The following is an 18,108-nucleotide window of genomic DNA, read 5'->3' on the forward strand; positions in this document are numbered from 1 at the left end:
GTCTGCGTCTGGTTGTCTTGAGTCCTTCGTAAGTGTCCTTGTAAAACAAACGGCAAGCACTGTAAAAACAAAATACAAGCTACTGTACTTACTTATACCTAAAATATAGATATACTATATTTATTTAAATCCTAACCGAGTATTCAGAACTCTTTACGGTTATAGGGGCCTAAGCGCGTTTCCTATAACATTCTTATTACATGGAGTTAGAGCAAAAGTAACAAATTTCGATAGGTTAATATCAATCGTAGAAATGGACATATAAAATTTAAAATTAAATTTCAAAAATAATTTGGCTCGATGCTGCGGCTGAGTATTATTCAGGCGAACTCTACCGGCCAGCACGATAGTCCCAACTACATCATGCATGGAATGTTACGTCATACACAACTCCAAAATGTGCTCTACTCCGTTACATCCTCACATATGCGTCGTAACCTATTACGTAAGGGATATTGCAATGCTGCATTATTAAACGGCACTATATTAACTTCCTCGGTAATATCTACCTGATCGTGACTCGGTTCATTATTTAATTCACTATTTGCTACATTGGTTTCACCATTATCATCTTGTACATCATCAATTTCCTCATCTGAATCAAAAGTATACTTTCTAGGCTGATTTCCTCGATCGCGTAATTTATATGGGCTAGTAATAGTTTCTTTATCCTTATTTTGACGTCTAACAGAGGTCCCCGGCTCCCAATCTTTATCACTATCGTCACAACGTTTATTTACTGCCTTTTGCTTCTTCTTGGCTGTCCCTGATAATTCATCATTAGCGGGCTCCATATTTTGTTCTGGGGTTTCCTCATTTCTTTCTTCACTCGTTATGCTAGGCGGGCTTATTATTACCGTAGCATCATTACTTGACATATGTCTGCTATTGCATTCCTTAAGTCTATTTATGTGAACGTTTATGCATTTCTCTTCACTAATTTTGACGGTGTAAACCAGGTTAGATAATTTCTCAATTATCTCAAATGGTCCAGTCCAATGATATGCGAATTTCTTAGCTTTACTTCTGGAAGCTACGGGGTCATAGAGATATACTATGTCTCCTGCATTAAATTCGCGCTCCCTTGCTCGCTTGTCATAGTGAGCTTTGGACTGTTCATGACCCCTTTTGGATTGTTGTCGCACTACTTGAGATGCAACTCGAATTCTATCTGCTAATAGTTTCACATGTGCCTCATAGGAATCATAAGAATTTTGTTTTCTTCCCAAATTTCGTTTTACTTGAATGAAGCGATCTTCAATGGGTAACTTCATATGTCGGCCAAAAACTAAATAATATGGGCTAAACGTAGTTACTGTATGTGGTGTGGCTCTATACGCCATAATAGCATAGGGTACAAATTTATCCCAATTCTTCCCATCTTTATGAACATAATGTGATAACATATCAACTAATAATTTATGCATCCTCTCGCATACTCCATTACTTTGTGGATGGTACGAGGTAGTCTGAATTTTCTTAATCATCAATAATCTACACGTTTCAGAAAATAATTTTGAAGTGAATTGGGTTCCCTGATCAGTCAACAAGCGATTGGGTGTCCCCCATTGTGCTATAATTTTGGTCACAAATTCTTTTGCGACTGTCTCTGCACTTTGGTCCGGAATAGGGATAGCCTCACAAAATCTGGTGAAATGATCAACAAAAGTTAATAAGTATTTATTCCCAGATTCTGTAGTAGGTAAAGGTCCGACAATGTCCAGCGATACAGTATCCATGAAATCGTCGGCTGCTACCGCATCTCCTAATGGTGCTCTTTGAGATTTTCCAATTTTCCGTTTAGCACACTTATCACATGAGCCTATATACTCTTGAATGTCACTACTCATGGTCGGCCACCAATACTTAAGTTTTATGGCTGCAATAGTCCTCTTGGTACCTTGATGAGCCATAAAAGTATTATCGTGATAATGCTTTATCACTGTTGCTATTAGCGAACGCGGAATGACAACTTGTATCCCGTGTGCAGGGGAATGCCTACACAATAACCCATTATTATCTTTATGGAAGTCATCAAATTCAATTAACCTAATCAGCTGATCATCGGCTAACTGTTCTGACAAAATCAATTCTTCGGTTAAATTAAATTCTGAGTCTGAGGTCACAATACCAACATGTCGGCTTAAGGCGTCTGCATGAGGTAACTTTTTGCCTGGTTTGTGAATCACTTCATAATCAAACTCCGCTAGTCGTAGACTCCATCTAGTGAGCCTCGAACTCGGATCTTTTAAGTTAAGTAACCATCTGAGGGCTGCGTGATCTGTGTGGAGAGTAAATTTTCTCCCGTACAGATAACATCTGAATTGCTTCGTAGCAAAAATGACTGCAAGAAGTTCCCTTTCAGTGCAGCTATAATTTCTTTCAGCGGCATTCAACTGTCTGCTGCAATAAGCAACTGGTTTCTCTTCTCCATTTATTTTCTGTGATAGGACAGCGCCTACGGCTTCCTGTGATGCGTCTGTAGTTACAATGAACGGTAATGAAAAATCAGGATAACTCAACAATGGTTCTGTACTTAATTTTGCCTTTAGTTCTCGGAAGGCTTCTTCCTGACTAGTCCCCCATTTAAATTCAACATCTTTCCTAGTTAACATTGTTAAAGGTTTAGCAATAGCGGCAAAATTAGGGATGTGTCGTCGATAATAGGATGCTAAGCCTACAAAAGAACGAATATCTCTAACTGATCTTGGTTGCGGATAGTCCCGAATGGCTTTGATTTTCTGTGGATCGGGCTTCACACCTTCTCGCGATACAATATGACCTAGGTACTCAACCTGATCCGTTGCAAAAGTACACTTAGATGGCTGAATTTTGAAATTAATTTCTTGCAATTTTACAAACACCTTTTCTAAATTCTTCACATGAGTGGCGATATCTTCACTCATTATCAAGATATCATCAAGATAAGCCAAACAAATGGTCCCTTTCAGGCCCATTAATAGGAAATCAATACATCTCATAAACGTGCTGGGAGCATTCTGCAAGCCGAAAGGCATTCTATTATACTGATAGTGTCCCATGTGACACGTAAAAGCAGTTTTCTCTTTGTCTTTTTCATCAATTGGTATTTGCAAGTAACCAGAAGCCAGATCCAATACAGAAAATACTTTACATTTCCCTAGAGAATCTAACGTCTCTACAATGTTAGGGAGGGGATAAGCATCTGACTTTGTAACGGCATTTAATCCCCGATAATCAATACACAATCTGTGCTTTACAGTTCCATCTTGAGATTTCTTGGGTACAAGTACAATAGGACTTGCCCATGGTGAAGTACTGGGTTCAATAATTTTCTTATCTAACATGTCATTAATTTGTTCTTCCACCACCGATTTTAACGCGTGGGGAATTCTATAAGGATTCTTCTTCACTGGTAAAGCATCTCCGGTATTTATGGAATGCTTCACTTCACTAGCACAGCCTATTTCTGGACTTCCTTCGACGTAAAACAAATGCTTATACTTTCGTAAGACGGCTATCATAAGTCTCCTATCTTTGCCCTGTAAGTGCCCTAATTTTTCATCTAAAAATTTCTCAAATTCCCATAATTCTGGTACATAATTGTCTTTAGCCCTACGTCGATTTGTGTTCCATGTTCGCTTTGTTTCCCGGTCAATCATATTCACGGTCCTATTACTGTTATTCATCTCATTAGCGATTTCTGATTCTTGATCAACACCTAGGTTTGCTACACTAGCTTCTCCTATAACACGGTGTTTGACTAAACTCACAGGTTCGGGCGAAAAATTAACAATTTGAATAGGTACGTAACCTAAAATTTTCTCACACTTTAATACATTAACAGCTTCATGTGGTGCGTTTTCCATAACTAATTTTTCCTCTAATTTTAGTTCTCTATTCAACCCTACATTCACCCCCTGTTCTGACGATCGTGAGCAAAATAAAACCTCACCATTATCATCAAATGTTGAACTTTCACACAACTGGTGTTCACAATTATTTATCTGCCTAACTTGACCTTGACTATTCACGGGAATTATAGTCTCCTTATTCAGCACCGGTCGGTCGTCCAACTTTCCAGTTGCAAACGCCGACTCTGCCGCACCATTCACAGACAGTATCATAAGGGATTGTTCGTCCGAACCGACTAATTTATCCGGTGAGGGGTTTTTGCTTTGGGAAAGACCTTTTATGTTGGTAGGGAAATTTTCTTGGCCACTTGCATTACAATGAGGAACACAATTATTACTTTTATTACGATCACAATTTTTCTGGCCATTCATGGAGACTTTTCGAACGTATCCCGATCCGTGATCATCCACAAGGGAACTATGTCCCCGAGCATCATTGACAATTGTCCTAAAATTACCAAGTTGACTAATGCTGCGTGCTACATGAATTCCAGGTAGCCCATCCTGATCACTGGTTGGTTCTACCAATAGCACTTGAGAGGTCTTTGGGTTACAACTAAGATTATGGCGTCCCATAACCTTACCTCGGACTATTTTTACTGTATGTGGTGGTAAGACAACGGACTCGGCTAGCAAGATAGGTCCGCTCCAGTCAAGCTGATCGTGAGTCGATGACTGCGAGGCCATTGCAGACACAGAACCCGATTTTCCAGACACTGATGCGACATTGCACGATTGTAGATCAGTGTTGATCAATGTCACAGTTTGCCTGCCTATTACCAAGGAGTTCGACTGGACGTCTATACGCGCACCAACATAGCGCAAAAAATCCATCCCTATGATGCCTGCGGCGCTGATTCGTATGTCGCTTATCACAAATTTAAATTCAAATTGCTCACTTCCCATAAGGAATTTGACCGTCTGGGTTCCAAATGTTTTTACCTTTTGCCCGTTTGCACCCCTGATCACTACATCAGATTCTGTAATTAGCGCTGAGCTTACTGTGGGTTTAATTAATGATACTGTGGCGCCGGTATCCACAACGAATTCCCAAATTTTCCCCTCTATTTCTAAGTCTACCCGAGGCTCGCTAACTACCTCGTTTAAAGCAGACGGCGCTACCAGAACTGAGTGTGACTGTAATTCGGCTCCTACGACGGGGTTTTCTTCGTAGGACCTATCCCGTTTGGGTACTGTCGCGGATGCCCCTCTGATCCCTTCCTACAGTCCCGTTGATAGTGACCCATAATCCCACAGTTGTAACATTGGATGCTCGATCGGTTACTATTTGAATTTCCACGTCCCGGAGCTAACCCTCGCCCCCTTGACCCGTTATACTGTCCCCTAGTATAATTTCCCCCGGGTCGTACATCTCGACCGCGAGCGAATCCCCTGTTGAAATTCGGCTCATATCTGCGGTTGTTGCTCCATGCTTGATAATTACCCGAATTTTGTTGTCTGTTCCCTGCTTGGGCTTGAACCATAAACAATTTCTTATCTTTTTGCTCCTTCAAAACGGATGCACCTTCATCCTTTTCCGTTTGATACACTTGATTCGCTATTCGTAGCGCATTATCAATTGTAGTGGGTGCCTGAAATCTAACTTCTCGGCCAACAGTTCCACGTAAACCATGTATGAATGCGGCAACTAATCGCCTATCTGCTTCCTGCTTCAAAATCTCTCTAGTATTGGCATCCTGATCATGCACTATTGTCTTTAAGCTTAGTCTTCGCACTCTGTCGCAAAATTCTTCTGGTGATTCGTGCTTTTCTTGCATGGCATTTTGTAATTTTAAGTAGTGATATTGCATCGATCTCTTATCTTTAAATCTAGCAATAAAATTTTCCTTGAAGTCTTTAAAAGAAATATCTACTGCTTGTAATTCAGGTGTGGTGTCATAATATGTTCTCGCTGTGCCTCGCAATTTCAATATGGCAATCTGAACTGCATCTTTATCTGTAAGTCGTCCCATGGTGGTAATTCTTTCAATTTGGTCAAAGAAACTGGTAACTGGTATACTATACGAGTCCCCTTTCCATGGCTCTACTAATTTGGTTACGCTTAAGTCTTTGGAAATTAATGCAGGTGGATCGTTTCCTTGCGGCATCTTGTTGGTATTTGATTACACTAGTTATTTAATGGATACCTTCCCACTCGTCAAGTATGGATTCAACGCTGCTGTCTACTGGTCATCTGTTCAACAGTTACGTGGTCTGTGTACCTACGCTTGTTGGTGGGGTTTGAGCTATTATGCTGACTCAATTCCTCCCAACCAGCTTATGTGCGCATTGACACCCTCGATCCTGCTATCAATTCGTCGCTAAACTCACCACTCTGGCAATACTGGGGAAGATAGTCCGTACGTTCGATTTCCAAAATAGGGTAGTCGAATTCTGGTGGTACGTAGCGTATAACTAGTCGTATGTCTACTTCGAAAATTACCTCTAACCCTTGCGAATGTTCGTAACGGTATGTTTTTAACGCTGGTGTCTTAAAAGTTTTAAACGGTCTACCTGCAAAGGCAATATCAAGGCGAGATCCTGCCTTCAAAGCAACAAATTTCATACGATGCTCTTGAATTAAATTCGTATTAATATTAGTATGTTTTCTAAAAAATGTCTCAACTAAACTTTGGGCGTAATTGCTTGATCCTTCCAAAGCTAAAGGATGCGATACCCCAATTACATGTACAAAAAGGACGGTAAATTCTGTATCACCTTCGGATACACCCGAACAACATTGAAAACAAGCCATACAAAATTAAATCAATGCAACCACATTAGATAATAAATTCAAAACAACAACTAATAAAAATTCAAAAACACAAATAAAACATAAATAAAATAAACACATAAACCACCCCCTGTTAAAATCTGACACCGCTGCCACCAAATGTCGTGCCCCCGGGAATCGGATAAGTAGGGGATGATAAGGTAGTCCAGGTGAACGAATTATCAATCCTATAATCACTGCTGAGGATCCCAAGGAGCGGGAAAAGAACAGATTTTAAAGGAGTTGGTTATTCAACACACAAATTGCAGCTTCACGCTTGCAATAATAAGTAAACACAATAAAATAAACATAATGCTGAATATAATATAATAAAACATAATTTGAAAGAATTCTACATTAGTATAGTGAAAAAGTTGCTAACTTCTTTCGTAAGTTCCTTCCTTAAAGAAAGTCTGAATCTGGCTAAGCAAGTACGGACAATTTCCACTTACATATAAGTTGTAGAATTGCCATCTCCCGTTCTTGTAGCCAAGCTCTGAATTCGTCTAAGTGGTGAAGGGAATATTCGGACTTAGAATATTCGTGGCGTTGGAGAACCTTCTGAGCTATAGTCTGCACCCTCCTCCTGGCTCTGGAGTAGCGTAATGTAGTCTCTTCCAAGTACCGCCGATTGAGAGTGATGAGCCAGATTCATGGGGTTTTATAGTAATTATAAAAAGGGATACGCCCGAAATAACAACGTCTGATTGGTTAAGATTCTAGCTTGGGGTTGGAACTTCAGAAAGAAGACAGCTTTACAATTGGTTGTTCACCATTGAAATATCATCGATCCCTTATAAGGTCATGACAAAATATCCTGTAAACAGGATGAGTTGTGGTATAGTGACTTTACATAAAAGAGCAAAAATACAGTAATTTCTTATGACAAACAGGATATAGGTGCGCTTCTTCCTTTGTAATATCAAAGTACAAAAGTCACGTAATGCCAATAAACTAAATAAATTGCAAATAAAAAGAATACAAGTTAACTATACAATACTGCAATCTTCTCTTACTTTCTAATGTTACAAATTTTAAGTGTCAGGTTCAAGGTGGGTTAACATCAAGGATAATCCTTAAACGAACTGCAAGGCCAGAGGCCCACGCTTAAGGCCAGGTGATCAATACTAATACAGGTAAGCTTAATTACAGGTGTACCTGGGTAATTGCAGGTATACCTGGGTTCGAGCATCACAATACGATCCGCGCACTTAACCAGTCTACTATATACAGTCGCGAAGCTTGAGGTGTTTTTTTGCAAATCTCGTGATAAAGCGCTCCAAGCGGTTAGCAACTAGAAACAATAGACTGTCCATGGTCGACTTTGGACTGTGTCGTATTTCTATCGAGTGCTAGATCGTTGCTGATTTCACATTGATGCTTGTGAAATGTTCGTTATTGGTTATAATGAAAATGTTAATGGCTAAAATATAATAATTGGAATAATAATATGGTACAAGGAGGAGACGTTTATAGTGCTATAAATTGTAGCAACAATAAGAGAAAGAGGCCAGAGTTATCCTTTTTCCGATTTCCGAAAGATTCAGAAAGGTTCCTGGGTTTCCACAAGAATGCTGTGCAGAAACAAAACTGTTAATTTGAAGTTCTTTGTGACTGTTAGAATACATTATATCCTTAAATTTCACAATGAAATGTTTCAGTCTAACCGAAAGGACGTTAGATACCGGTTAAAGTTCTGTCACTTAGGCTACTAAATTTCCAGAGAAATAAAGGTTAGGTCTACTTTTTTTTTCAGAGGATATATTTTTAATTGTAGCTATTAATTTTGTTATTATTTTTATGTGTTATTTTACTAAAGACGTAGAAAAATTAAGTTTGTTTTAATGAAATTTATTGATCACGTTTTATTTTCAATTCTGGTGGGATTATTATTGCTTAGGCCTACGATTTTCTTCAAAGGATATGTTTTTAATTATAGCTGTTAATTTTGTTGTTATTTTTATTTGTTGCTTTACTAGACACGTAGAAAAAGTCCGTTACAATAAAATTTATTGATCACGTTTTATTTCCAATTCTGGTGTGATTATTATTGCTTAACCTCATCCCACTTTGTTAACTACGTAAGCCTACACTACAAGTACCGGTACACGTAAGTTACTCCATTAATTCATATTTCTATTATTATTGTTGTAAAGAGAAATGCAAATTAATATTTATTGGTTTCAATTCATAGTTAATTATTGCTATAATCTTGAATGAGTGAAGCTATTATAGTAAATTTCAGTTCGTTTTGCACAAACAAAAATTATATTAACTTATTTCTTGCAGGTATCTTTGAGTTTATGGTGGAATTTAATATACTTCATTAAAATAATAAATTAACTTTATGCATTTAATATTTCAATAATGGAAGGAAGGTGTTAATTTTTCCAAAAGAACACGACAACGAAAGTGTAACATATTTTGTCGGCTGCTAGGAGAGAGATCTGCGATGATGAGGAGATAGTAGCGATCCTAGTGGTGGGAAACTACCCATGTTTGCATTTCTACTACATATTGAGCTTCGCGACTGTATATAGTAGACTGTGACATAACTGCACATTCAGAGTCTGATTTCTGACATGCCTGTTCTAGACCATATTGTAGCTACACATGCTGTCGCTTAAACCGTAGTCTGATATTTAAGAATTTGGAAAAAAATGCATAAGAGTTTAAATAGTGTCGCTAAAGAACCTTAATATAACATAATCTACTGTGTGTTGATACTCACTACATTATATAAGAGAATTCTGTATGTACTGTAGTAAAATGGCGCTCAAGGAAATAGTCTCTTAGGTCTACTTAGAGCGAGGACATTACAGAAAATTGAGCATAACTAATAGTTTATCTGTGTATGTGTGTTGAATTCAACTCGGCGAATTTCATTACGAGTCATTTAGGAAAAGGAATTATTGTGTTTTCCGTGAACATTTAGTATGTTGTAGAGTCTTGAAACTCGAAGCTGAATTTTAGCTTATTTTTTATTGTAGAGCGTTGCGGCTTTTCTAATGTTCTATTTTTTTGTTATTATTTTTATTCCATTAATGTTCTTTGCAGGAAATTGGAGAAGGACTTTCGGAATAAAGCCACGTTTTTTTTTTCGAGTTCTCATCTACTTTCTGATTTCGTTTAACTACCACAGTCTACTCTCTCCTTTCTTCTAATGCAAAGCAGACGCAGCCTCTGTGGACGCCCCTTTCAGGTTTAGAGACTTCTCCTCCAGTTCACATGCGCTTCTCTTAATCTCTTTCCTTTTTTTTTATCCTTCGAATTCATTTTCTATTTTTGCCGATCTCGCAGCTTGGAGTATCTACCAAGATGAGTAAGGTATTTAAATGTACAACCTTTGTCATTATCGTAGCTGGAATGATCCTGTTAAAGTATTTATGTGTTAAAATAATGAGATTTTATACATTTTAGTTAATTTATGCAGATTTTTATTATTTAACAACGTACCGTTTCTTCTACTATCACATAAGTATAGTGATGATTGAATTTATAATACTATTCTTTGCTACGTCTGTTAACCTAGCACTAGATGCTGGTTTTTCATACAGATGGTTCGGGTTCGATCCCCGACATGGCTATGATGGAACTTGTGGTGGAAGAAAATAAATTTTGCTGAGGGTTTTTTTGTTGGGATAATCTATTTATTTATTTATTTATTTATTTATTTATTTATTTATTTATTTATTTATTCTGGCGTAGTTAAGGCCATCAGGCCTTCTCTTCCACAACACTGGGAATACAAATACAATAATAGAAATAAACAGAAAAAAATACACTTAGGGCCTACAAAGTAAAGCTACAGAAGAAATAAAGAGAGAGAGAAAAAAACACTATAAACAAAGTAAAGCCACACAAAAATATACACAGGTTGCAGTCACACAAACTTTAAATGAGTGATTAAGTATCATAATTAATTGTATCCTAACTAATTAACTAACATAAACAAGAAACTTACAATTTTAATCTGGATTTAAAAAAAAAAGGAAAAAAAAAACAAATCAATACTTCTAGCAATACCTAAGAAACATTAACTAAGACAAAATTTTCCAATTTAATTTTGAATTGTGATAAAGTCCCGCAGTCCCTGACGTCATTAGGTAACGAATTCCAGAGGCGAGGTATTTCTACAGTATAGGAAGATGAGTATAAAGACGTTCTACGATGAGGGATAGAAAGAAGTGCTTGATGTCGGTTTCGAAGAGTTGTAAGATATTGAAAGGGCGATAACAGATAATTCGGAGTAGAAGTATGCATGATTCTAAACAGAAGAGACAGTGAATGTATTGTTCTTCGTTCCTTCAGACGCACCCATGAAATGTTCTCTCTTTCATTATGTGAGAGCTCTAGAGAAAAAGGAATATAAGTAACATGAGCCTAATGTTGAGAAAAAAGAGTTTAAAGTTAAGTGTCAATGGAAAATTGTCTGCAAAGTCTATGATGTCTGTTTCATGTTTACATATTGAATCTTGGTTATATGAAGTAGTTCACTGCAGATTTTGAAGAAATTTTAAAACTAACAAGGTACATTCGCGAAGTGCCTGACTGATAATGGTATAAAATGAATTAATAGGATGGAAAGTTCAGCTATAATCAATTTTATGGTACCAATTGTAGGTGCCCATAGTGATAATTGTACAATGTTTATGAACCTAGATAGATATTGGTATAATAATGAATATGGAAGAAAACTCATCTATAAATAATTATTATTCTACTAATTTTAGCTGTCCTTACATAATATACTTAAACATGTTTGTGGGTGTTGATGTAGAAATCCGTTAGCACTAATGTAAACGACAATGAGCACATTGCATGAATGATGCATTTCTGCAGTTGGGAGTTCAGCAACTCGAATCTTTAGTGTCCCAGATAACATTGGCAAGACCTTCAAATGCATCACATTCAACTGGAAAAGGAGCTTTCTTCCAGGTATGCTTAATCATGTTAGTGAATATCGGGACACTGAACTGATCACGGGTAAGTGCATGCAGGTTGATGATAGCGTTACATCTCTGGAGGTCAATATTAATGTTGTCGAGTAAAATTCTCTCACAAAAACGTTTGGTGAACTTCTTCCATTGACGAAAAAAGTATACATCTAACGGTTGATCAAGGGAAGTTGCATCAGGTGGAGTGGTTGTTACCTGTATGTGTTTATCCTCCATATTCACTAACATTATTAAGCATGCCTGGAAGAAAGCTACTTTTCCAGTTGAATGTGATGCTTTTGAAGGTCTTGCCAATGTTATCTGGGACACTGGAAGATTCGAGTTGCTCAACTCCCAACTGCAGAAATGCATCATTGATGCAGTGTGCTTATTGTCGTTTACATTAGTGATTAAGGGGTTAGGTACAGCTTACAGCAGTAAAATGTTTGGAACTATTCAACATTTTTTCCTCAATTACTGCGTCTTCTACAACAATGAAAATTGGTGTGTGTAAAATATTGTCCTTTTGTTACATGAAAAAAATATTTTTACGATATAAAAAAATTATTTGTACAGTTTTTTCAAAATTCAAAATAGTGGCAGTTCACTGTACAGTAATGACGCGTTTCCCTCATAACTCATACATTTGTTAACTTTTTCATGTTTACAATATCATGCTCTTTCAACTACATTCCTTAATAAATAATATTTTTTTATTTCGTTTTACAAGAAAATACTTATATTTGACCAATTTTAAAATGATTTTATTTTTTGTCAGACAATCTATGAAAGGTAGAGAAGTGATTTTGCATTATATTGTAGTTATGACATGCATAAATACACACAAAAAATTTCATCACAGAATGTTGGATAATTTTTGAGTTATGTAGGAAACGCTTCATCACTGCACAGTGAACTAAATTTAAAAAGAAAATTTAAATTTTGTTTTAATCGTAAAAATATTTTTTAATATAGCAGAAGGACAATGTTTTACACATACTAATTTTCATTGTTGTACAAGATACAGTAATGGAGGAAAAAATGTTGAATATTTAAAACATTTTACTGCTGTAAGCTGTACCTAACCTCTTAAAAGAATTTGTACATCAACACCCACAAATATGTTTAAGTATATGTACAGCTGTCAAAAGAAAAAGTGGCCGCTCTCCTGAAACAAAGTTCCCTTCGGGTATCTTCGCTACAGTTCGGAGACAGGCGATGTTACATATTGTTGGACCACGTTGCCTGATATCTACAGTTATAACTGAAGTATTTTGTGTGTTATTCGATAGCGTAATGGTAGCGTTCAGGCCTCTTATTCATGAGGTCCTGCGTTCGACTACAACCTCGTGCTTTTTATGTTCTTTTTTGTTCTATTTTTGAGAGAGACAAACTATACATAATGCCTCCTTTCTCTTTTACGATTATTTTATGCCTCCTTTCTCTTTTACGATTATTTTAGTAATTAACATCAGGTTCATTAATATGTTATGCCATGACTTTATCATTATGATATTGTGGCTGCAAATGGAAAGAAAAAAGATTTTATTCTCAATAAAAATATCTTTCGTGGCATAAACAAAACAAATTTACTGGCGTCGGCCTTAAAACATTAAAACAATTAAGCGTTCAAAAAACAAAACAAACAGCCACAATTCAATATTTAGTCTATCTTACTCTTATCTCGATCATCTTGCAGTCGAGTGGGCATGGAATTGACTAGTCTTTGCAAATAGCGACTGTTCTTAGACACGATATTCCAGGCATTCTGGACATACCCACATACATAAGTGTTCTGGCCATGGACAGGTATTTCATTGCAAACCCAGCAATCTCCAATCTTTCCTATTTTCTGCCTTCCTCTTAGTCTCCGCATATGATCCACATATCCTAATGTCTTCTATTATTCTTTTCAGCCAGAGACCCAACCAGTTCCTTCTTCTCTTTTTAATGAATTTCAGCATCATTCTTTCTTCACTCAATTTTTCAAACACAATTTTATTTCTTATTCTGTCTGTCCACTTCACACGCACCGTTCTTCTCCACATCCACATTTCAAATGCTTCAATTCGTTTCTCTTCATTTCGTCGTAATGTCCATGTTCCTTCCCCATTCAATGCCACACTCCACACAAAGCACTTCACTAGTCTCTTCCTTAGTTCTTTTTCCAGAGGTCCGCAGAAGATCCTTCTTTTCTATTAAAAGCTTCCTTTGTTCATGTTTACAGTTTTTCTTGGGAAGGATAGGCCTAAATGCGGTAACATCCCGTTGCTTTCCGCACACCACTATCTCTTTCGCATCTTATTAAATTCCAGGGGGCCCAAGCGTGGAGATGAGGAGAGTGGATTTGACTAATTGGGCCCTCCGGACTTCATCGAAAGTCACGGCAAGGGTTAAATATTAGTTCTATCAGGATGTTTGACCCGATCAGAGACCGGGAAATCTCAATTAGCCTTTGTCCCCCGCATCCTGGACTAGATTCTACGAATCATCAGAAAATCTTAGAGTGTGATTGGGCCAATTTTTCCGAAAATGTTTCCACACTTTTGCCCTCGTAGCTCAGCGGACGAACGTCGGAATTTAGATGTCAACGTCTCAGGTTCAATTCCTCGTTACTCCTTTTCATTTTACTGTGGTTCAAGATAGTATAATGTTATAATACAAAAAAAAAAAAACTAATAGCAGTATTATGCAACTGGATTTTTCCAAACCTAATATTAAATTTATGTTATTTATATCGCTAAAGAACGATTACAATATAAATAACTTGAATATTATTTATACAGTATCACTAGATAGATAGATAGATAGATAGATAGATAGATAGATAGATAGATAGATAGATAGATAGATAGATAGATAGATAGATAGATAGATAGATAGATAGATAGATAGATAGATAGATAGATAGATAGATAGATAGATAGATAGATAAGTGCATTTATTGATGCATAATAAATTATACAAACTCATGTACACAAGATCCTTAGCACGAGCTCATACGGCCATTCGTGCTGTAACTATGCACAGTTTGAATCTTCAAAACGAAAATAATGCCTACTAATAATAAAATAGTGAAACAACAGTTATTATTATTACTACCATTATCATTGATTACCACTATTATAACTAATCTAACTTTATACCAAACTTCACAAAAATAGTACAAATAAAATAAAAGGGAGATATGAAAAACAGACACACACACACACACACACACACACACACACACACACACACACACACACACACACACACACACACACACACACACACACACACACACACACACACACACACACACACACACACACACACACACACACACACACACACACACACACACACACACACACACACACACACACACACACACACACACACACACACACACACACACACACACACACACACACACACACACACACACACACACACACACACACACACACACACACACACACACACACACACACACACACACACACACACACACACACACACACACACACACACACACACACACACACACACACACACACACACACACACACACACACACACACACACACACACACACACACACACACACACACACACACACACACACACACACACACACACACACACACACACACACACACACACACACACACACACACACACACACACACACACACACACACACACACACACACACACACACACACACACACACACACACACACACACACACACACACACACACACACACACACACACACACACACACACACACACACACACACACACACACACACACACACACACACACACACACACACACACACACACACACACACACACACACACACACACACACACACACACACACACACACACACACACACACACACACACACACACACACACACACACACACACACACACACACACACACACACACACACACACACACACACACACACACACACACACACACACACACACACACACACACACACACACACACACACACACACACACACACACACACACACACACACACACACACACACACACACACACACACACACACACACACACACACACACACACACACACACACACACACACACACACACACAGTATAAACAATTCAATTTCTTGTTGAAGCTGCATCAAATAATCCAAATAATAAATATAAAGGTAATACAGTATATAAATAAAAACATACACACGCAATAAAATACAAAAGACACAGTAAAAAAAAATACTCATTGCAACACTAATAAATCTTTCCCTTATCCATCGGCTCCCTCCCCCTCGGCCAATTCCACCCTCAACTGTCGAACTTTTGCCAAAAATTTTCCCACACTGTCATAGGATTTAACGTTATTTAATACAGCGTATGTCGCCAAGTGCCCCCTGCTAGATGTAATGAAGGACTCTGGCAGGAATCGTTTCCTCAGAGCTTCTGTGGCTTCACACTCCGACAAAATGTGGTGTGTTGTCTCGCCTCTACCGCAAAGAGGACATATTCTCGCCCCCTCTTCGTTGACGATTTTAAGTGCCCTCCAGGCTCCTAGACGGAACCAGATTAAACCCAGTCTACCATCTTTGCTACCTCCATAGAGATATAGTTCGGCCCCCCAATTTGTTTTGATCATCGATTGGATCTCCAGAGCAACCTTATCCCTACATTCCCCTTCTGTTATTTGCCTGTCTATATCCTTCAGGCGTTTCTTGACTTTCCGCCAGACATTTCGCTTGTTCCTGCAATCTTCCGCGATTATAAATCCCATGCCTATTTCCTCCAACCCTCTGCGTAATCTACCACAATATCACTAAAGAACGATAACAGAATATAAATGATAAATATCGGTTTGTTTAATTAATATAAGATATTATGTAACATGTATTTAATTATCTAAATAAAATAACCTATTTTACAAAGAAAGATGTTTATTTGTGTTATAATAATTACTTAAATAAAATACAGATTATTTACATTGCGAAAGAACAATAACAATATAAATAACTTGAATGTTATTTTATAATGCTAATGAAGGAAAACAGAATATAAATGATAACTGGAATATTATTTATATCGCTAAAGAACGATAACAATATAAAAAACGTGAATATTATTCATATCGGAATTTCACAGATTTATTACAGATGTATTTAAGAAATTGTAGAAGAATAGTAATTAGTAACAGTGTCCTATTTATTCTTCTTGGAGCCAAATTTGTAACTTTTAAAAGTGTGGTTACTATGTTGAAGTGTATGTGTTGCAACGGATGCTTGATTTGTTATGTATGTGAGTCAGTTATGGGATGCTTGATGTCGTCGCAATGTCTTAATTATAGTTTGATTGTGTTTGTGTGACTATTGTGTATTAATTTATGATGTATGGTACGGAAAGCTGCATATTTGTGTTATAGAAGTGTTACGTATGTGTGTTGTTAATGTTTTTGTATGTTTCAAATTGATACCTGATATTAGTTTTGCAATCGCAATGCCTAATTTACGGATTGTTTAGGTTTTATTTACATCGCGTAAGCTAATTTAATCTTCTTTTCCATTTCTCTTTATGCTTATGTTTTCTTGTGTATAAAACTATAGCCCTAACATACATATGTAAAATAAGGCTAACCCCCATTGGAGATACAATAATAATAATTATTATTCATATCGTTATAAAACGATAACAGAATACAAATGATGACTTCAATTTTATTCATATCTCTAAAGAACGATAACAAAATATAAATAACGTGATATCCATGAAGAACGCTAACTGGATATAAATGATAATTTGAATATCATTTACAGCGCTAAAGAACGATTAAAAAAATAAAATGTAAACTTGAAGAAAGCCCGAACCCACAACCTTTGAATCATTAAACAAGCACTCTACCGCTGGTCTACGAGGCACAGATATGGAACACTTCATAGTTCCGGAACTGCTTGTACAGGGACATCATTTTATTTTTACTTGCATTTTTATTGTACCTGCATTTCTGAATGTACTTCACTCTCACCCCTTCACTAATGTCCTTGCTCCCGTCAGACACACAAACTTACGGCCGCTGTTGCATTCGTAGTCTTCAAGCAGTGAAGTAAACACTGCAGTGTATAGTGTGTTTCATAAATATGATTGCGTTTTCTATAGAAGAAAGAACCTATATTAATAATATCGTACTAAAAAATTATATTCAAGAAACGATAAATTCAATTTCAGAGAATATGCTTCAAAATGTATTTAATAATATGCGTACTGAATTGAAGCCTGCATTGTAATGAACGGCAACCATTTTCAGCAACTTGTTTAAAAATTCAGATTAGCTTTTTTTTGAATTGAGGTGGCTAGAAGCAAAGGAATGCTAGTGACATTTGTAATAACATGAGTTAAGTGCATCCAGTGTAAGCAAAAGTATCTAAAATGTTAGTGGCAAAGGGATATTTTAATCGCATCACTCATTAAAATTTAAATAAAAATTTCACCGATTTTACGAAAGCT

This window comes from Periplaneta americana, chromosome 13 (assembly GCF_040183065.1).
Source record: "Periplaneta americana isolate PAMFEO1 chromosome 13, P.americana_PAMFEO1_priV1, whole genome shotgun sequence".
Taxonomy (NCBI): domain Eukaryota; kingdom Metazoa; phylum Arthropoda; class Insecta; order Blattodea; family Blattidae; genus Periplaneta; species Periplaneta americana.